Genomic DNA, 23,595 nt, shown 5'->3' on the forward strand with positions numbered 1-23,595 from the left:
ATGAGCAAGGTGCCAAATTAATATAAAGCAAGAGCAGACCAGGATGTGTCCTAGGTCACAAGTGGAGACAGCAGAGGATCTTTGGACTATGACCAGGTACAAGTACAAAAACAAAAGATCACAAGAGAAAATCCTAGATAGACTGGCAGATTTGGAGGGAAAATGTATACATTGTTCAAACAATGAATAGTGTTCCTTGTGACTTGACTGCCTTCAAAAGGGTAAGTTCTTTCCCAGTGTATACCCCTGCTGCTCCTAAAGTGTAATCTATGAACCAATAAATTAAATTACCCAGAGTTTCTGTTCTCAGAAAACATCTATGGATTCCTCAATAAAGATGTGTGCCTGCTAATTAGAGGAAAGATTAAATTTTCTTTTTTTTTTTTTTTAAAGATTTTTTATTTATTTATCTGAGAGAGAGAATGGGAGACAGAGAGCATGAGAGGAGGAGGATCAGAGGGAGAAGCAGACTCCCCGCTGAGCAGGGAGTCCGATGCGGGACTCGATCCCAGGACTCCAGGATCATGACCTGAGCCGACGTCAGTTGCTTAACCAACTGAGCCACCCAGGCGCCCCAAGATTAAATTTTCTTGCTCAAGAGTTTGAATTGACAATAACAAGTGGAGTCTGAAACTGCATCTAGAAAATCTTCTTGTATCATAAATTAGATACTAAGAAATATGCAGAAAGTATGAATTTCTGTTCAAGCAGTTGTATAATAAACATTAAATCTTTTTTTCTGAATCAATTTATTTTTACTGTTTATCCACATGCCATTGGACTAGACTGGAAGAAATGTGACCTTGGTTATGTTGAGATTCTCCTCTGCCACAGAAGACATATCAAGTCTCCTCTAGTGGGTCAGAGCTGAAGGCAATCAAGACCCATCAGATTCAAGAAAAACTTTTACCTCTCCCTTAATTGCCCAGAAGAATTTAGATAGAGGGCCTTGTCCAGAAAAAGAACTATCACCAGTGATAACTACAAAGAATATGGGTTAGGTATGATAAACTGAGGTTGTGAGGGGAACTTGGTGAGGCCTGGAGATCAAATTCCTCTCTGTGTGCCACTGTCTCTGCATGGCATGGCAAACATTTGTTTACCACATATTTGCTCTTCCCATCCTGTGAATTGTCTTCTTCCCTTTTGAAGTACCAGACCCTTACTTAGCACCTTCCCCTTAGCTCAGAATGACATGTAAGCTTCAATTGCCTGACTGCTGGTGGGTCCTATATTTTTATGGGGCTGCCATATGTACATAATTAAATTTGTTTTCCTCCTGTTAATCTGGCCTATATTAATTTATTAGACCAGCCAAAGAACTAAGAAGGGTAAAGGAAATTTTTTCTCCCAAACAATATTCAGGGGCAAACCAAGGGGAGCCAGGTGCATGCCCTTCATCCATTTCTCCACTAGTCATCATCTCTACCCACATGAACTCTCTGAGGCCCATTGGTTCTCAGCTCCTTTTGTTACATTATTTATTTGTTACCTCCTTTTAACACACTCCCTTTTTTCTCAGAACCTCTATTTTAATTTCTACTTTCTCCAAAATCCCTATAATTTCCTAAAGGTTATGATTTGGAAAACAAATGCTAGTAAGTCTAGTAAGCTACTGCTTCTTCAGCTCTGACACTTTCCTTGTTGCAATGCATTATAAAATCAGCTTGCTGCCTGAATAAGAAGGAAGCAAAAATTCCCACAAAAAGGAATGTATATTTTGATCTCTGATGAGGTATTTTTCGCTATTCTCCCACTTTGACCATTCTTTTAATCAGTAATACTTGTGTTGTCCATAATTAAGAGTTCACTATAACTCAAGATAACCACCATAACTTGGGGTGCCTGGGTGGTGCGGTTGATTGAGTGTCCGACTCTTGATTTTGGCTCAGGACATGGTCTCAGGGTCATGGGATCGAGCCCCATGTCAGGCTCTAGGCTTGCTTGGGATTCTCTCTCTCTCCCTCATCCTCCACTCCTCCTCCTGCTTGTGCACACCTGCACTCCCACTCTCTCACAAAAATAAAAAATAAAAAATAACCACCAGGAGTCTGGTCCCTGGCCAAAAAATCTATGTGTAAGCTGGCAGTTTAATTCTCTTGTCAGCTCTGCTGAGCCTGTGACAACACTCAAGCTAAAATTCAAAGGAAGTATATTAGTTCCCTAATGCTGCTATAATGAATTAACACAAACTCTGTGACTTAAATCAATATAAATTTATTATCATATGGTTCTAAAGATCTGAAGTATAGAATGAGTTGGCAGGGCTGTATTCCTTTTGGAGCTCTAGAGATGAATCCATTTCCTTGCCTTTTCCAGCTTCTAGAAACCATGTACATTCCTTGATTCATGGTCCCTGTCTCCATCTCCAAAGCAAGTGGTGTATTTTCAAATCTCTCTCTCTCTCTAACTCTGACCCCTGCTTTTGTCATCATATCTCCTTCCCTGACTCTGATCCCTCTCCTTTTCTCTTGTAAGGTCCCTTTTGAGTCCATTAGGCCCACCCAGATAATCCAGGATAATCTATCTCAAAATCCTTAATTTATTAATATCTGTAAAACCCCTTATCCTATTGAATGTAACATATTCATTAGGTTTCTGGGCTTAGGGTGTGAACATCTTTGGGGGCCCATTATTTAGTCCACTATAGGAAGGTTCAAAATATTTTCTTGTTCCAGTAAAATATTAGATATATAGACTTCCATATCCAGTCACTTACAGACTTGATAAATTAGACCAGCCCTTTTGAGGAAGACAACTATAAAAAGCTAAATGAAATGTCTTTTTAAAATATCTTTACAACATCAATGGCTTTGTCAAAGATTAATTGACCATTTAGTTGTGGTTTATTTCTGGGTTTTCTATGCTGTTCCATTGATCTATGTGTCTATTTTTGTGCCAGCACCATACTGTCTTTATCACTACAGCTTTGTAATATAACTTAAAGTCCAGAATTGTGATACCTCCAGCTTTGCTTTTCTTTTTTTAAGGTTGCTTTGGCTAGTCAGGGTGTTTTGTGGTTCCATACAAATTTTAGGATTGTTTGTTTTAGCTCTGTGAAAAATGTTGTTGGTATTTTGATAGGGATTGGATTAAATCTATAGATTGCTTTGGGTAGCATATACATTTTAATAATATTTGTTCTTCCAATCCATGAGCTTGGAATGTCTTTCCTTTTCTTTGTGTCATCTTCAATTTCATCAATGTGAGTTTTGGGGTTTTTTTTAAGATTTATTTGTTTTAGAGAGAGAGAGCATGCACAAGCAGTGGGGAGAGGCAAAGGGAGAGGAAGAGAGAGAATCTCAAGCAGATTCCCTGCTGAGCACAGAGCCTGACACGGAGCTTGATCCTACAACCCTGAGATCATGACCTGAGCCAAAATCAAGAGTCAGACACTTAACTGACTGAGCCACCCATCATTCATCATTGATGAATGCCACCAACATTCATCAATGTTTTATCGTTTTCAGAGTATAGGTCTTTCACCTCTTTAGATAGGTTTATTCCTAGATATCTTGTTTTTGGTGCAATTGTAAATGGGATTGATCCCTTAATTTCTCTTTCTGCTGCTTCATTATTGGTGTTTAGAAATGCAACAGATTTCTGTATGTTGATTTTGTATCCTGCGACTTTACTGAATTTGTGCATCAGTTCTAGCAATTTTTTGGCGGAGTCTTTGAGGTTTTCCATATAGAGTATCATGTCATCTGCAAATAGCGAAAGTTTTATTTCTTCCTTGCCAATTTGGATGCCTTTTATTTCTTCTTATTGTTTGATTGCTGTGGCTAGGTCTCCCAGGACTATGTTAAATATTTAACAGTGGTAAAAGTGGATGTCCCTGTCTTGTTCCTGATCTTTGGGGAAAAGTTCTAATTTTTTCCCCACTGAGAATGATATTCGCTGTGGGCTTTTCATATATGACCTTTATTAAGTTGAGGTATGTTCCCTCTAAACCTACTTTGTTGTTTTTTTTTTTTTTAAGATTTTATTTATTTATTTGAGAGAGAGAGAGAGAGAGAGCACAAGAGGGGGGAGCGGGAAAGGGAGAAGCAGACTCCCTGCTGAGCAGGTAGCCCGATGCGGGACTCGATCCCGGGACTCCAGGATCATGACCTGAGCCGAAGGCAGTCGCTTAACCAACTGAGCCACCCAAGCGCCCTAAACCTACTTTGTTGAGGACTTTTATCATGAATGGATGTTGTACTTTGTCCAATGCTTTTTCTGCAACCTTTGAAAGGATCATATGGTTCTTCTCCTTTTTTTTATTAATGTGGCATATCACATTGATTGGTTTGTGAATATTGAACTTCCCTTGCAACCCAGGAATAAGTCCTACTTAATCATGGTGACTTATTTTTTTTGTATGTATTGTTGGTTCAGTTTGCTAGTATTTTTTTGAGAATTTTTGCATCTGTATTCATCAGGGACATTGGCCTGTAGTTCTCTTTTTTTAGTGGAGTCTTTAGCTAGTTTTGGTATCAGGGTAATGCTGGCCTCTTAGAATGAGTTCCTTTTCTATTTTTTGGAATAGTTTAAGAAGAATAGGTATTAACTATTCTTTAAATGTTTGGTAGAATTCACCTGTGAAGCCATCTGGTCCAGGACTTTTGTTTGTTAGGAACTTTGTGATTAGTGATTCAATTTCTTTGCTGGTTATTGGTCTATTCAAATTTTCTATTTCTTCCTGTTTCAATTTTGGTAGTTTCTGTTTCTAGGAATTTATCCATTTCTTCCAGGTTGTCCAATTTGCTGGCATATAGTTTTTCATATTCTCTTATATTGTTTGTATTTCTGTGGTGTTGGTTGTTATTTCTCCTCTCTCATTTGTGATTTTATTTATTTGGGTCCTTTCTCTTTTCTTTTTAATATAAAGCAGGAAAGACTATGGAATGGGAAATAGCCTCTTCAACAAATGGTGTGGGGGAAACTGGACAATTAACATGAAAAAGAATGAAACTGGACCACTTTCTTACACCATACACAAAAATAAATTCAAAATGGATTAAAGACCTAAATGTGAGACAGGAAACCATAAAAATCCTAGAGAAGTGGAGTAACCTCCTTGACATCAGCCATAACAACTTCTTTCTAGATACGTTTCCTGAGGCAAGGGAAACAAAAGCAAAAATAAACTATTAGGACTTCATTGAGGTAAAAAGTTTCTGCACAATGAAGGAAACAATCAACAAAACTAAAAGGCAACCTACGAAATGGGAGAAGGTATTTACAAATGACATATCTGATAAAGGGTTAGTATTCAAAATGCATAAAGAACTTATAAAACTCAACACCCAAAAAATGAATAATCCAATTTAAGAATGGGCAGAAGACATGAATAGACACTTTTCCAAAGAAGACATTCAGAGGCCAACAGACACATGAAAAGATACTCAATATCACTCATCATCAGGGAAATACAAATCAAAACTGCAATGAGATACCACCTCACACCTGTCAGGGAATGGTTAAAATCAAAAACACAAGAAACAACAGGGGTTGGCAAGGATGTGGAGAAAGGGGAACCCTTTTACACTGCTGGTGGGAATGCAAACTGGTGCAGCCACTTTGGAAAACAGTATGGAGGGTCCTCAAAAAGTTAAAAAAAGAACTATCCTATGATCCAGCAATTGCACTACTAGGTATTTACCCAAAGAATACAAAAATACTAACTCAAAGGGAAATCTCTACCCCAATGTTTATAGCAGCAGTATCTATGATAGCCAAATTATGGAAACAGCCCAAATGTCCATCAACTGGTTAGTGGATAAAGGAGATGTGGTGTATATATATAATCAAATATTACTCAGCCATAAAAAAGAATGAAATCTTGCCATTTGCAACAACATGGGAGGAGCTAGAGAGTATAATGCTAAGTAAAATAAGTCAGAGAAAGACAAATACCATATGATTTCACTCACATGTAGAATTTAAGAAACAAAACAAATGAGCAAAGGGAAAAGAGAGAGAGAGGCAAACCCAGAAGCAGGTTCTGAACTATAGAGAACAAACTGATGGTTACCAGAGGGGAGGTAGATGGGGGATGGGTTAAATAAATGATGGGGAGTAAAGAGTACACTTGTTATTATGAGCACCGGGTGTTGCACAGAAGTGCTGAATCACTGTATTGTATACCTGAAACTAATATTACACTGTATGTTAACTAATTGGAATTTAAATAGAAACTAAAAAGAAAAATCAATGGCTAACAAGCACATGAAAAGATGCTAATCATTAGGAAAATAAAAAAAGAAAGAAGGAAGGAAGGAAGGCAGGCTAAAAGATACCCAAATTAGAAAGGAAGAAGTGAAATTGTCTCTGTTTGCAGATGCTATAATCTTATATATAGAAAATCTTAAAGATTCCACCAAGAAGGGGCGCCTGGGTGGCTCGGTCGTTAAGCGTCTGCCTTCGGCTCAGGTCATGATCCTAGGGTCCTGGGATCGAGCCCCGCATCGGGCTCCCTGCTGAGCAGGGAGCCTGCTTCTCCCTCTCCCACTCCACCTGCTTGTGTTCCCTCTCTCGCTGTCTCTCTCTCTCTGTCAAATAATAAATAAAATCTTAAAAAAAAGATTCCACCAAGAAATTGTTAGAATTAATAAATTCAGTAAGTTGCAGAATACAAAAATCAGCTGTGTTTTTAACAATAAACTACCTGGAAAAGAAATTAAAAAACAATTCCATTACAATGGCATAATAAATACTCTACATAATAGTAATAATAAAAAACTTAGGAATAAATTTATCCAAGGAGATGAAAAATCTGTACATTGAAAACTATAATACATTGATGAAAGAAACTGGGAAAGACACCAATAAATGAAAACATATCCCATGTTCATGTTTTGGAAGACTTAATATTGTTAATTTGTCCATACTACCCAAAGCCATCTGTAGATTCAATGTAATCTCTATTAAATACCTATACATTTTCCACAGAAATAGAAAATTTGTATAGAATCCTAGAATTTGTATAGAATCATAAAACACCCCAAATAGCTAAAGCAATCCTGAGAAAGAGCAAAGTTGGAATCATCACCCATCTTGATTTCAAACTATATTACAAATCTATAATAATCAAAACAATATGATATTGGCATAAAAACAGAAACATAGACCAGCAGAACAGAATAGACAGCCCAAAAATAAACCTATGCACATACCATACAATAAATATTTAGCAAGGGAGCCAAGAATACTCAAAGGGTAGTCTCTTCAATAAATGGTAAACTGGATAATCACATGCAAAATTGGAAAAATTGGGGAAAAAATTGGAAAAACTGGATAATCACATGGAAAAGAATAAAATGGACCACTATGTTATTCCACTTACAAAAACTAACTCAAAATGGATTTAAAATTTGTCTGTAAGTCTGAAACAAACTTCTAGAAAAAAACATAGAGGAAAATCTCCTTGACATTGGTCTTGGCAATGATTTTTTTTGGATATGACACCAAAAGCATAGGCAACAAAAGCAAAAATTTAAGTGGGACTACATCAAATTTAGAAGTTCTGCACAGTAAAAGAAACAATCAACAAAATGAAAAGGCAACCTATGGAATGGGAAAAAATATTGGCAAACCAGCTACAGATAAGGGGTTAATATCCAAACTATATAAGGAACTTCTACAACTCAACAACAAAATTAAATTAAATTAAATAATTTAAATCCAATTAAAAATGGGCAAAGGACCTTAATAGACATTTTTCCAAAGAAGACATATAAATGGCCAATAGGTATGGAAAGATGCTCAAAATCACTAATCATTAAGAAAATGCAAATCAGGAGCACCTGGGTGACTCAGTCCTTAAGTGTCTGCCTTCGGCTCGGGTCATGATCTCAGGGTCCTGGGATCGAGCCCCGCATCAGGCTCCCTGCTCGGCGGGAACCCTGTTTCTCCATCTCCCACTCCCCCTGCTTGTGTTCCCTCTCTCGCTGTGTCTCTCTGTCAAATAAATAAATAAAGTCTTTTAAAAAAAGAAAAGAAAATGCAAATCAAAACCACAATGAGATAATCACCTTACATCTGTTAGGATTGCTAATCTCAAAAGATACCAAAAGAGAATAAATGCTAATATCAAAAGATAATAAATGCTGTCAAGAATGTGGAGAGAAAGGGCTGTTGATAAGAATGTAAATTGGAAGAGCCACTATGGAAAACAATATGGAGTTTCCTCAAAAGATTGAAAATAAAACTTACATATGATCCAGCAATGCCTCTTAATGAGTATATATCTGAAAGAAATGAAAACACTATTTTGAAGAGATATCTGCAACCCCATGTTTATTGCAGCATTATTTACAATAACCAGGACATGAAGACAACCTGTCTATAAATGGATGAATGAATAAAAATAGTGTGAGATATATACAATGTAATATTCAGCCATAAAAATGAAGCAAATGCTGCATTGTGACAACATGGATGGACATTAAGGGCACTAAGCTAAGTGAAATAAGTTAGAGAAAAACAAATACTGCATGATCTTACTCACACATAGAATCTGAAAAAGCCAAACTTATAGAATGAGTAAGTCACAGGAATAAAAGACTCAGCATAAGGAATATAGTCAATGGTATTAAATAGTACTGTATGGTGACAGATGGTAGCTACACTTGTGCTGAGAATAACATAATATATAAACGTGTCAAATCACTATGTTGTATACCTGAAACTAATGTAATATTGTGTGTCAACTGTACTCAAATAAAAAGTAAATTAATTAAATTAAAAAGCTACTCATACAAATAGACTTTAATAGTGGTTCAGGTGCTGGGGTGTAGTGGAAATGGGAAAATGTTAGGCAAAAAGTACCAACTTCTAGTTATAAGATGAATTTAAGTCCTGGGATGTAATGTACAGCATGGTGACTATAGTTAACAACACTGTATTGTATACCTCAAGTTGGTAAGAGAGTAGAACTTAAATACTCTGGCCACACACACATACACACACACAATGGTAATTATAAGAGTTGATGGATTTGTTAACTAACCTTTTGAGGTAATCATTTCACAATACATATATCAAGTTATCGCATTGCACACCTTAAACTCATGCAATATTATATGGCAATCATATCTCTTTAAAGCTGGAAAAACACTGTTGGAACTAATACACAAGGTCAGGAAAGTTGTAGGATACAAAATCGACCTCAAAAGTCATTTGCATGTCTATACACTAACAATAAACAATATAAAAAGAAAATTAAGAAAGCAATCTCATTTACAGCAGCACCAAAAGAATAAAGTACTTAGGAATAAATTTAACCAAGAAAGTGAAAAACTTGTAATTGGAAAACTACAAAACATTTCTGAAAGGAATCAAAGAAGACACAATTTAAATGGAAAGACATTCCATGTTTATGGATGGAAAGGCTTAATATTAAAGCTGTTAAGACTTAATATTAAAAGTTAAAATGCCCATACTACCCAAAGCAATTTACACAGTCAATGTCATTCCTGTCAAAAAAACTTTTTTTCAGAAAAAAATACTAAAATTCAGATGGTATCTCAAGGGATCCAGGATAGTCAAAGCGATCTTGGGAAAAAAAGGAACAAATTTGAAGGCCTCACACTTCCTGATTTTAAAACATGTTACAAAGCTGTGGCTCTCAAAGCAGTATAGTACCAGCACAATGACAGACGTATACACCAATGGAACAGAATAGACAGTCCCAAAATAAACTTTTGAGTATACGGTCAGATGATCTTTAAACAGTTTCAAAAACTATACAAGGGGGCGCCTGGGTGGCTCAGTTGGTTGGGCGACTGCCTTCGGCTCAGGTCATGATCCTGGAGTCCCGGGATCGAGTTCCACATCAGGCTCCCTGCTCAGCGGGGAGTCTGCTTCTGCCTCTGACCCTCCCCCCTCTCATGTGCTCTCTCTCTCTCTCATTCTCTCTGTCTCAAATAAATAAATAAAATCTTTAAAAAAAAAAACAAAACTATACAATGGGTAAAGGATAATCTTTTCATCAAATGGTGTTAGGAAAACTGGATATCCACATGCAAAAGAATGAAGCTAAACTACCTGACACCATATACAAAAGCTAATTCAACACAGAAGAACGACTTGGGTGATAAGAATGTGTGTTCATCAGTCTGCTAGTCCATGGGTCCCGCCCTGGCTCATACAGCTTTCAGTCATGACTTGCCGCAACGTGCAGATAGGAAATCCCCCCAAACTTCCAGGCCACTGCCCTTGGGGATAGCACCTTCAAAGAGGTGAAGCTTTCTGGACTAGAGGGAAACACTTGGTCCTCTTTTTCTACCTGCATGGCTTTACCTTTGTCTGCCCCCCCAGAGATCATCACTTTCAGCAAGCACGCTGAAGACTTCCACAAGCTGGGTTGTGAGGTGCTGGTCTCTGTCAACTCTCAGTTCACTCATCTGGCTCAGATCAACAGTCCCCAGAAGGAAGGAGGCTTGCCCCCAACATCCCCCTGCTGGTCAATGTAACCAGAAGCTTGTCCCAAGATTATGGCATGCTGAAGGAAGATGGAGGCATCACCTACAGGGGCCTCTTTATCACCAACGGCAAGGGTATCCTTCTCTAGATCACTGTCAATGATTTGTCTATGGGGGTGCTCCATGGACAAAGCTCTGTAGCTGGACGAGGCCTTCAAGTACATGGATGAACATGGGGAAATCTGTCCCACTGGCTCGAAGCCAGGCAGTGACACAATCAAGACCAGTGTGGGCCAATGAATACTTCTCCAAATACAACTAGGCTAGCAGAGAGGTGGAAAGCTTGGGTTCTTGGCCCCAACCTGTGCCCCTACAGGGATAACCCATGCTGACCCAGGAAAGGCCAGACCTGCCCCTTCAAATTCCATAGTCCCTGACCCTGGAGAGCAAGGCCAAGGCCTTCTCATTCTCCCAGCTGAGAGCTGATGAATGGTGACCCCCTCCCTGGAGCCCACCTAGCTAGAGGCCTAGAGGTGACCAATAAAATATTAGGACAGGAAAAAAAAGGGGAAGAATGACTTAATGTAAGACAGAATACTGTAAATATCATAAAGAAAAAGCGTTATAACATTGGAGTTGGCAATGATTTCTTGGATATAACACCAAAAGCACAACAAAGAAAAGGCAACAAAGAAAAAAACACAAATGTAAGTATATCAAACTCAAAAACTTCTGTGCATCAATGGAAATAATCAACAGAGTGAAAAGGCAACCCATGGAATGAGAGAAAATATTTGCAAATCATATATCTGATAAGGAGTTAATATCTAGAATATATTAAAAACGCATACAACTCAATAACAAAAAACCAAATATCCCAAATTTAAAAATGGGCAAAGGGGGGGCACCTGGGTGGCTCAGTCAGTTTAGCGTCCCAACTCTTGATTTCATCTCAGGTCATGATCTCAGGGTTGTGGGATCGACCCTGTGTCATGCTCTGCACTGGGCGTGGAGCCTGCTTAAGATTCTCTCACTCCCTCTCCTTCAGCCTCTTCCCTCCCCTGGACAGAAGGAAGGAAGGAAGGTAGGAAGGAAGGAAGGAAGGAAGGAAAAAAAGAAAGAAAGAGAGAAAGAGGAAAGAAAGAAGAAAAGAAAGAAAGAGGAAAGGGGGAAAAGGAGACAGGGAGGGAGAGAGGGAAGGAAGGAAGGAAGGAAGAAGGAAGGAAGGAAAGAAGAAAAAGTCATTGATGGCATTTAAAAAAAAAGGGCAAAGGACTTGAATAGACATTTCTTTAAAGAGAGTATACAAATGACCAGCAACTATATGAACAGATCCTTTTGTTTATTATTTTTTATTGTAATTCCAGTATAGTTAACATACAGTGTTATATTAGTTTCAGATGCACAATATAGTGACTCAACAATTCCATGCATTACTCAGTGCTTATCATATAAGTGTACACTTAACCCCCTGCACCTATTTCACCCATCCACCTATCCCCCTCCCTCTGGTAACCATCAGTTTGTTCTCTATATTAAGAGTCTGATTACTGGTTTGTCTCTCTCTCTTTCTCTCTTTTTCTCTTTGATGGTCTATTTTGCTTCTTAAATTCCACATATGAATGAATCATATGGTATTTGTCTTTCTCTGAATGACTTATTTCACTTAGCATCATAATACTCTCTAGCAAAAGTGGAATTTTGTCATTGCAAATGACAAAATTTCTTCCTTTTTGTGGCTGAATAATATTCCATTTTATATATATACCACATCTTCTTTATCCATTCATCTATTGATGGACACTTAGACTGTTTCCGTATCTTGGCTATTGTAAACAATGCTGCAATAAACATAAGGTTGCACATATCCTTTCAAGTTAGTGTTTTCATATTCTTTGGGTAAATACCCAATAGTGCAATTATTGGATCTTATGGTAGTTCTATTTTTAATTTTTGAGGAATCTCCAATCTGTTTTCCACAATGGTTGCATCACTTCGCATTCCTACCAACAGTGCATGAGGGTATATGAACAGATTCATAATATTGCTAATTATTAGAGAAATGCAAATCAAAGCTATAATGGAATTATAATAATCTTATACCCATTAGGATGGTTGCTATCAAAAGAAAAAAAAAACAAGTGTTGTCAAGAATGTGGAGAAACTGGAATACTGTACATTCTTTTTTTTATTTTTTTAAAGATTTTATTTATTTATTTGAGACAGAGAGAATGAGAGAGAGAGAGCACATGAGAGGGGGGAGGGTCAGAGGCAGAAGCAGACTCCCCGCTGAGCAGGGAGCCTGATGCGGAACTCGATCCCGGGACTCCAGGATCATGACCTGAGCCGAAGGCAGTCGCTTAACCAACTGAGCCACCCAGGCGCCCAAATACTGTACATTCTTTGTGAGAGTGTAAAATAGTACAGCCACTATGTAAAAGAGTGTGTCGTTCTTCAAATAAATTAAAATTAGAATTACTATATGATCCAGAAATCCAACTTCCAACGTAACTGAAAGCAATTCTCATAGAGACATTTGCACACCCGTGTTCACTGTAGCATTAGTCATAAAAACCAAGAGGTAAAAGCATCCCAAATGTCCAACACTTGAATGGATAAATGATATGCAGTATATGTACAATGGAATATTATTCAGCCTTAAAAAGGAAGAGAATCCTGTTACTGCTACAACATAAATGAACTTTGAGGACATTATGTTAAGTGAAATAAGCCAGTCACAAAAAGACAAATACTGCACGGTTCCACTTATACTCATTCAAGCAGAGAATAGCAGGCATGGTGATTGCCAGGGACTGTAGGGAGGGGGTAATGTGTAGTCGTTGTATAGAGTTTCAATTTTACAAGATGAAAAAGTTGTAGAGATCTTTTTGCAACAATGTGAATATGGATAACACTACTGAACTGTACATTTAAAAACAGTTCAGGGCTGCCTGGGTGGCTCAGTCGGTTAAGCATCTGACTTTTGATTTCAGCTCAGGTCTTGATCTCAAGGTTGTGAGTTCAAGCCCCTCTTTGGGCTCCATGCCAAACAAACAAACAAAAAACAGTTCAGATGGTAAATTCTGTATTTTCTTCCACAACTAAAAAAAATTTTAATGCAAAATAAAGAAAAGTACCTACTGCTTCTGTGTTGATCACCACCAAGTGAGCACCCATTGCAACATAGCTCTGCTGACTCTTTGACCAAAAATTCTGTTCAGTAGAATGAAGTCGCAGCTGGAACCAAATGATTTCCAAGTACTTGGGCAACATGCCCAGACATTTCCTGTGTTTCATGAAAGAGAAGGATGAGTGCAAGATGGCATAAATAAGATTAAAGAGGTATTTTTTATACACAAAATTCCAAGGATCTGCATTTGTTTTCTAGAGATGGGTTTCTTATCTCATGTATTTACTGTTTCCCTGAATTATATAATTTGGGGCCATAGATTTGCTTTTAAATAAACATTCTTTAGCATTAAGTCTTCAATATTTACTAAGGTTTACTTGCATAATTGTCCTAGATTATCTGCAAAGAAAAATCATTATCAAGTTTTTTTCCCCTGATTTTCAAATCCTTTATACATTAGAAACACCAATGTCTCTCTGAATTTCAAATGACTAATACAAGTGAATAATTTTAGCATATATCTATATATATACCTAAATAATAAGTCATTTAGATTTGTTGGGGTTTGAGTGTTTTTTAAGCTATTTTCATATATCTGGTCTTCTTGGGCTTAATCTTTTGATCCATATTGCTAAGATTCAGCTGTGTTGTTGTATGTAGGTCTACTTTATTTATTTTTTATGTTGTTATATCATTACATATTAAGTGATGAGAAACAATGTATAGACTTTTTTATCTTTTATAACATTATGAGTTGAATAAAATAGATAGACCATATCTGTTTCATTTTAATATTAGCTGCTTTTAGAAGTCTATCTCAATTATGTATTCTGTTCATTATTAAAGATTGCTTTTCATAAAACTCCTCAAATCATTAAATCATTTTAATTTAAAAAGTCGAATTTGATGAACCGTTTTGGTGGTGGGGATTGTCTTTGTCAAATTATGTACTGCAGACATTTTTCATATGATGAATATGCTAAATCTCCAGCTCTGAGGTTGACAAAAATATTGAAAGCTGTGATGAATAGAAGCACTTGTCAAAAAGGTACACTCACATTAATATTTTATTTTCCCAATTGTTCTGAGAATGGGCTCATCAAGGTACTTTGTAAGCATTAAAAAACAAGGGTAATTAATAGTCATTTGATAAGACTTACCGAAACCTTTTTTACTGTACCTCCTCAAAATTGAGAAAACAAATGACTACTGACTGAGAAATAAAAAACCGTTTGCAAATTATTCTATTTGTTATTCTTTACCTTCAATAACACTGAAGAATAATCTAATCAAATTCTCCATTAACACATCATTACAAATAATTTTTGATAACAGAATACTGTATGATTTTTGGCAAATAACTCTGAAAAAGTTCAAAAACGTGATAGTCTAACAAATCACCTTCTATTCCTATCTACTTATTTATATCAGTAAGATTTATCAGTATGTGTCACTAAATTAAAAAATAGGAATAGAATTGATGTTGAATTCTCATTGTAGTAATATTAGGATACATCTGATTGCATTTTGTAAAGTCCCATTCATCTCATTAAAAGATGAGTTTCTAACAGTTTTACTTTATTGGTAATAATTTATCAAAATTTGTAATAAAGATGTGATGTTTTGAATATTATAACTTCATAATTGTAATTATAAGTCAATCCAGAAGAAATTTTATAACATGTAAAGTCTAATACTCCCCAGGAAATAAAAATATTGGACATATATTACATATTTTAGAAAACTGAAGAAGTATGATATAAAGTATGATATAGTTGAAGGGAGAAAAAGAATAATGTTGAACACTACATCAAAAATAAAATAAAATAAGGGGCACCTGGGTGGCTCAGTCTGCCTTCGGCTCAGGTCATGATCACCAGGTCTTGGGATGGAGCCCAGCATCGGGCTCCCTGCTCAGCGGGGAGCCTGCTTCTCCCTCTCCCTCTGCCTGCCACTCCCCCTGCTTGTGCACGCGCTCTCTCTCTCTCTCGCTCTTGCTCTCTCAAATGAATAAATTAAAAAATCTTTAAAAAAAATAAATCTTTAAAAAAAATAAATAAAATAAAAATTTAAAAAAGAATAATGTAAAACATCCAACTGTTAAAGAATACATGTTCATATTTTTATGAATGATGGTAGTAGGGATAACACTTCTGTAATAGTATTTAAATACTAGAAGATAGACTTTAAGAAGAGATGTAAGAGTTTTTTAAATGTCAATATTTATAATATTTCATAACTTAAAGCCTTTATAACAAAGGCTTTTGTTCCTATAACATGAATGTGATGAAAAACTTCAGATGTCCAAATAAATGTTATAAGGAGGCACATTGTCTTTCAAAATTCTTATTGGGGATTGGCAAGCAAAACAGTTTGAAAACCATTGGTCTAGGTAGAGCACAGGCCTACTGAAGAAACGGACTTTATCCAGACATCTGAACATCTCAACACTCTGACTGAGACTGTGGGAAACAAATTGGAGAAGATACATCGTGGCTATCAATTATTTTTTAACTATAATCTAAGTGGAAATTTTGTGTTTAGACTTTTATTTTTCCTTTTCATTGTAACAAGAATTTGAGAAGATACTGTTGAAATTTGAGCACTTTTACTTGCTGACATGTTATTATATAAAATAATTTTATCATGTAAACTTGACTCATGTAATTTGAATTAGTTGCATTGAACGGCCTCATTGGACATAAATAATATTAGGTTGGATATACTTAAGGAGTAAATTTGCAGTCTCTTATGCCACACAAATGTGGCATTAATTTAATCAATATCCATCTCTGTCTCATTCATTTCAGAGCATTCCAAAAGCAAAGGCTAAAGCGTCCATTGCTGCTTCCAAGAGGCATTCTTTAAAACTCCAGCTGTGGGGCACCTGGGTGGCTCAGTTGGTTAAGTGGCTGCCTTCGGCTCAGGTCATGATCCCGGGGTCCTGGGATCGAGCCCTACATCGGGCTCCCTGCTCAGCGGGAAGCCTGCTTCTCCCTCTCCCTCTGCCTGCCTCTCTGCCTACTTGTGCTCTCTATCTCTCTGTCAAATAAACAAATAAAATCTTAAAAAAAAAAATAAAAATAAAACTCCAGTTGTGGGAGTGCCTACAAAGGGTGGGAGGAAGACTATCCTGATAGAATTATGTTTTCCTCTCCAGAAGGGCCAGCTCCACAATTGTTTGACAAAAGAATCCCAATGTGACAAGAGAACCAGAGGTCAGGGAGAGAAAGAAAATCATCCCTCACCACCCCATACACAATATTCTTGTCAAATACCAAAAAAGGGAAAATTCCAACATCTCACAGAAATACAAAGAAACATCTGCCCTCTTTACGCCTTAAAGGTTTCTGCATAGAAGCAGGGGATCAGATTATTTCGTTCTTAAAGAAGCAAGAGTCTGAAATCTATTTGGATTTTTTTTCTTGGAAGGAGTAAGGCCGGAAAGACTACTACCAACATGCACTTGGCCTTTCTTTGGCTTTTTTCACTAGGTATAGTGTGAGGCAGGCAATGATTCTGAATTCAACTGTCACTAACTCTTCACATATGAAGTTACCAGGACTATATTTTATTTTTTTTTATTTTATTTTTTTTAAAGATTTTACTTATTTATTTGAGACAGAATGAGAGAGAGAGCACATGAGAGCGGGGAGGGTCAGAGAGAGAAGCAGGCTCCCCGCCGAGCAGGGAGCCCGATGCGGGACTCGATCCCGGGACTCCAGGATCATGACCTGAGCCGAAGGCAGTCGCTTAACCGACTGAGCCACTCAGGCGCCCCTACCAGGACTATATTTTAGAGTGAGGGCAGTCTCATTCTGAGCCATGTTCCAAGATCCAAGCTGACCAGTAATAAAGCTGATTCTTGGAATGGAGAAGGCTATTATTGAGAACTTTAGCTATCAAAAAGAGGATTTTATCCACTTGATAAGGATGAACATTAATGTGAAACAAGAACTGTTATGAATAGGGGTGCCTGGGTGGCTCAGTCAGCTAAGCCGTCTGCCTTCAGCTCACATCATGATCCCAGGTTCCTGGGACCAAGCCCCACATAGGGATCCCAGCTCAGCGGGGAGTCTGCTTCTCCCTCTCCCTCTGCCCCTCACCCCCCAGTAATGCTCTCTCTCAAATAAATAAAACTTCTAAAAAAAAGAAATTAATAACTGTTATGAATAACTTCTAGTGTTGCCTTGAGCAAATTTCATGGTGTATGTTGGTAGCATTTATTGAGATCAAGAAGTCTGGAGGAAAAATTGTTTTGAGGGTGGATCTAGAGTCTGATATGAACATGTAAGTGTAGAAATATCTTAAAGCAGAGATTTTATTTAAAAAAAAAAAAGAATAAACCAATGTTGAGCTCAACCCTGTCCTCTCTCTGAGAAAAGGGGAAGTCTGGTTAGGCATTGCAACACCTTACCTGCCATGCTTGTCCCTTCACTGAAGCCGGTTAATATTATGTATGTAGTTCAGAAAGCCTTTTGTCAGTTTTGCCATATGTAAAATGATAAGTCACTGTGAAGGAAGAAGGATTAGTATTCATGTTTTTGTTTTTTTTTACTATAGAGCCTCATGCTTTATATATCTGTACCAAGCTGGCTTGCTTCCAACCACCACCAACTCTTCTCTCTAGGCAAGCTCAATAAAGACCATGCTGAATTATTACCTATTTGTATTCATTAATCATGTTCGCTTATATGCCCGTAACATTTATCTTTCCCCATTGAAATTTAAGTTCTATATTCCAGGGCAGATTTTATCTGTTTTCCACATCAATCAATCTCAAACACCTAGAACAGTGATGCTCACGAAGTAATCAATAGATATTTGTTGACTCACTGGCTGTCTGTTTCTCCTTAATTTTAATAATCCTGAAGCACGCTTGCAGATCATTTTGATATTTTCCAAAATTTCTGTTGATAGCTACAGATAAACATACAGGGTAAATAACTACCAAGAGGAACCTTTAAACATTTAGACATTTTAAATATCTCAGATAAACATTAACTTTTATGTTCAAGGGTGTGCACTTTAAGCAAGACCTGTTCTCTCTCAGGTGCTGCCATAATTCTTCACTTACTCTTTCTTGTCCTTCTACTAATGAAGCTCAATACTGTCAAAACTTTCTATCTTGGAGTCCTCAATATCTGCTTCCTTTTAATGAAATAACTATTCCTAAGCCTCCTTCTCTTTTGCACTTGGCCGTGAAAAGTAAAGCAGGCTTTAACTTAGGTGATAATTGTGTTTTAATAAAGACTGTGTGGGAAAAAAAAAGACTTTGAGATTGATTTAGATCTCAGAAGGAACTTCAAACATGGCCCATTTGACATAGGAAGTCACTTTCACTCCCTCCCAGACTATTTGATACTATTTTTAATCACCTTATCAGCAAATAGAAAACCAAACTGTAGCTTAAAGAGCAAAAAGATCTTTGTAACTTCTCCCAAAATGAACTTGAAGTACTTATTTGGGGGTAATTGAATAGGGAAAAAATATTTTATTCCCTTATATCTTCAATATTTCATTTGAAAACTTTTTCTTCTCATACTGGGAAACACTCCCACATGAAAATCAAAGAGCCTAATCTCTATTATGATTATAAAAGTAATTATAGTTGCACTCTCAAAATAGGGTTTTTGTGCCTGCAGAACACGTGATCACTAGGGAACCCAGTAGCAGAAGACAGTGTCTTAGAGGGTGTCTACAACTAACACACATTCATATGTGAGGTCATGATGGGGAAAGTGCTAATAAAACCAGGTGGAGTAAATCTGGAAGCAGAGTCAATTATCAAAAGATGGAAAAAGAGGAGGGACAGGAGGAGGAGGAAAAATCAAAAATGGTATTCCAAGTCAGAGCTACCATATTAATGGGGTAAAAGAGAACATATCCTAGGAAATCTTAATAGAACATGATAGGAAAAGGAATCAAGAGATATGACACCCAATGAAGAACTTTACCCACACAGCTCGCAATGAAACAAGCACAGAGGAGTGCTATGGAAATCATAGCAACATACCAGGATCTCACTTGGGACCGCCATACTGATTTCTCTGTCAGATCAGCAAGAAAAATGCAGTTATCAGGGGACCAGGAAGTGAAAATTCCTAAGCTTAGAGCAATGAAGAAACCAGATGAAGAATCTGAGTAATTAAAAACCTAAAACACGAGGAGAGCTTAGAAACTCCCTCAGAATAAACAAACAGGTGCTGCCTCTATAGTCCTAAACAATCTGGGCAAAACTCAACCCTCAGACACCCGTAATTTCCATTTCCCTATTCTTTCTTCTTAAATAATATATTAATGCATTAAGTCCCTGTTTTGCCAAAAACATCACTTTGTCTCCCTCTTCCTATACCACTGTATTAATATTTGGTTTTTTACTCTTTCAAGTGCTTCTGGCTCTGAGGAATTATTCTTTCTTTCAGCTTCCCATGACTCTTATTGTGGTGTCCAATCTTTTTCCCATCAATCTGTTGTCTACCCCTTCTCTCCAGGTGACTTTTATCATCTCATCATACACTTCTACCTTCTTCTCTGTAACTGAGAAAAGGAATGCTCACCTCTTCCTTAAGGTTGCCCTTCTCATACCATTATGTGGGCTCCCTGTACTCAGAAGGTGTCTCAGACTCTTTCTCAGAAGATGTCAACTAGAGCTCTGCTTCATTCAAAGAGATCAAAGACAAACTGCTAAACACTCCTATAAGGCTAAGATACATAAACCATACCTTGAAGGGGAAGCTGTGGTTTGGACTAAAGTTTCTAGTGATTTAAAAATACTGGGAAAAATAAAAGAGGAAATTGGGGGGCACCCGGGTGGCTCAGTCATTAAGCGTCTGCCTTCGGCTCAGGTCATGATCCCAGGGTCCTGGGATCAAGCCCTGCGTCAGGCTCCCTACTCAACAAGGAGCCTGCTTCTCCCTCTCCCTCTGTCCCTGCTTTTGTTCCTTCTCTCGCGGTGTCTCTCTCTGTCAAATAAATAAATAAAATCTTTTTAAAAAAATTTTAAAAAGAGGAAATTGAGACACATATCCAAAACTGTCCATTCTAACTTTGACAAGAGCATTCAGATCGTGTGTTCAATTCCTGACATAAAATTTCTCTCTCTGATTCCTAGTTATTCTGGCATGCAAAATAAAAAATTTCATATGCCCTAAGAGAAATTTATTTGTAGGTCTTAAGTACTCACAAGTCAACCTTTATGTTGGGTTTTAGGGAAAGCTTAATCCATGTATTGAACAGTGTCTTAGGAAGTAAGCAGAAGTCTTGACTGACTAGATATGGCTTCAATAATAAGGATAATATAGAAATTACATAAAGGTCCACAGACATTGTTCAGGAATATGATTGCAAAATGGAAGATTCTGGACTCTATCTGCAAAAGCAATGAAACATTCTTATTGCATCAAGACCAATATTGGGCATAGTTTAGTAATCTTTTATTATCTCCCTGATTAGGAAAGGGGGAGCTTGAAAGGGGTGTAACATCAAAGACAGGCTTCATTAATTCCTTATAATTACTCAAGGGCTTGGGGATCCTTCATAACATACAGTCTCTAGAATGTAGATCTTTATCTTTATTAATATCATGAATATCTCCACATTCTCAAGTGAGCAATCTTGAATACGAAAACAAACAAGCAAACAAACAAAAAAACCCTGCTATGGATAGGTGCATATTGAACTTAACAAGCTTTTAAAGTGATGGAATAGTTATAGCTAATGATAAAATAGATATTGAGAACCCTAGAAAATTTTCCCTGGTGTTGGTTAGAGATACAACAAGTCATAAGGGGAAAAGGAGAAGTGGTTATAAAACATCTCCATCTGCTTCCAGTTCCCCTCAGAGATAAAGAAACATAAACCCAACGACTAACTCACTTGATGGTCCAAAGAAAACAGTTCTTGTAAACTATATATATATATGAAAATCAATTTAAAGACCTATTTTCTTCTTTTCCCATCTCCAATGTATGCTCCCCAAGTCACTTTTTGCTCTTGACCATTGGCAACCTTGTGCTCTATTCCTTTGTCCTGTATACATTTCTAGATTACAGTAGCAAGCTTTGAATAGAGTGCTGAGATGGTAGAAGCAAAAGCAAAAAGGAGTAGTACATCAAAATAAAATATAAGACAAAAATTGATAGGGAGAAAGGGAGATTGGATCAAAAGCAGACTTGTGGTAGGTTCAGGTCAGATGTACAGATAAATGCAGCTTATTTCAGTCTAATAAGGGAGTAAAGCAAAAACTAGCAATGGAAAAGATAATAACTTACACAGATTAAAAATAAAATCACATACTATTAGAGTCAAAGTACATATTGTTTTTTCAGCTTGCACTCTTTTAAAGGGGACATCAGAAATGAATCAGCAATTTGAACCAAATCCCTTTTCAAGAAAGCAGCACTGGGTTGCCCTTTTGAAAATTATTGTCCATGATTTAACTAAGTAGACCCAGTTTGATTCTCTTGTTTAAGAACTTAAAGACAATTAAATCAATAGTTGGTGGCAAGCATTACCTTCTAAGAGATACTTAGATATTCTTCCAAACAACTGTGTAGAGGATATTTTTGGTATACAGACTCACATGTACAAGATATATAGCATCTCATTATTTTCAATTTATGAGATTATTATTGTTGTTTCTTATTACCACTGGCAGATAAGAAATTTCCTGTAAGTCATTCTTGGGATGATCCTTTGGGATTATATCAAGATGCTGGGGATTACCTGATTCCAAGAAATTTGGGGAAGAATGGCTGATCATTGTTCATGGATCCAGACAGGTTATGTGCCTCAAGTCTTCAGTGCCATGATAGCTCCCCAATGCTTTGAAGCCAACTTTCTCTGGCTAGTTTTTGTTGTTGTTGTTGTTACAAGGGTTGGTCTACAACAAAATAATTCTCCATTACTAGAAGTGGAACGGTTTATTTGGGTAACCTTAAATGATTTTGTTTTTCTTTAGCCCTTATAAGAGGACTATAGTAGTGAAATTAACATGTTGGGAAACTGAAATCAACCCAGATAAATAATGAAACTCTTCTAGGTCACTAACCTGTTTGAAATTCTGATAAAAACTTCAGATCCATTTAAAGAATTTTTTTCACAAACGCAGGAACAAAAATTATATATTTTTATATATTTTTATTGAAAACTAATTTCCCTTGGCCAACAGACACATCAAAAGATGTTCAACACTACTAATTATCAGTGAAACGCAAATCAAAACCACAATGAGATACCACCTTACACCTATCAGAATGGCTAGAATCAAAGAGACAAGAAATAACATGTTTGCAAGGATGTGGAGAAAAGGGAACCCTTGTACACTATTGGTGGAAATGTAAATTGCTACAGACACTGTGGAAAAAAGTATGGCAGTTCCTCAAAAAATTAAAAATAGATATACCACATGATCCAGTAATTCCACTACTGGGTATTTAGCCAAAGAAAACAAAATACTGATTTGAAGGGATATATGTACCCCTATGTTTACTGCAGCATCATTTACAATAGCCAAATTATGGAAGCAGCCCAAGTGTCCATCAATAGGCAAATGAACAAGGAAAATGTGGTGTGTACACACACACACACACAGACACAGGAAAATTATACAGCCATAAAAAATGAGTTCATGCCATTTGAGGCAACATGGATGAACCTAGAAGGTATTATGCTAAGTGAAATAAATCAGACTGAGAAAGGCAAATACTATATGATTCCACTCAAATGGAATCTGAAACAAACAAAAATCACTGAACCATGCTCTAAAAATGTTAGCTTCTTCCTTTAGACTATTGCATCTCAATAAAGTTTGGTCACTAAAAATAATATACTGTTTTATATCAGTCAAGATTTAATCAGACTTAATTAGGAAATTTATTACCTTTAATTATTAAAAAGTCAGAGTAGAATATGCTTCAGGAATAGTTGATTCAGTGGCTCAACAATACCCATAAGAAACCAGATTCTTTCCATTGCCCTACTCTTCTATCCATGGTGTTCCTGTCATCCTAAAGCTAGTTCCCCTCATAGTGATAGAATGACCATCAGTAGCAG

At 36.9% G+C, this 23,595-nt stretch overlaps 1 pseudogene; it reads left to right on the forward strand.

Moving 5' to 3' along the window:
• The first annotated feature begins 10,147 nt into the window (after positions 1-10,147).
• Positions 10,148-10,731, forward strand: LOC102746888 (peroxiredoxin-2 pseudogene; annotated as a pseudogene).
• The last annotated feature ends 12,864 nt before the right edge of the window (positions 10,732-23,595 follow it).

The sequence above is a fragment of the Leptonychotes weddellii genome, chromosome 5 (genome assembly GCF_054177405.1).
Source record: "Leptonychotes weddellii isolate Sample4059 chromosome 5, ASM5417740v2, whole genome shotgun sequence".
Taxonomy (NCBI): domain Eukaryota; kingdom Metazoa; phylum Chordata; class Mammalia; order Carnivora; family Phocidae; genus Leptonychotes; species Leptonychotes weddellii.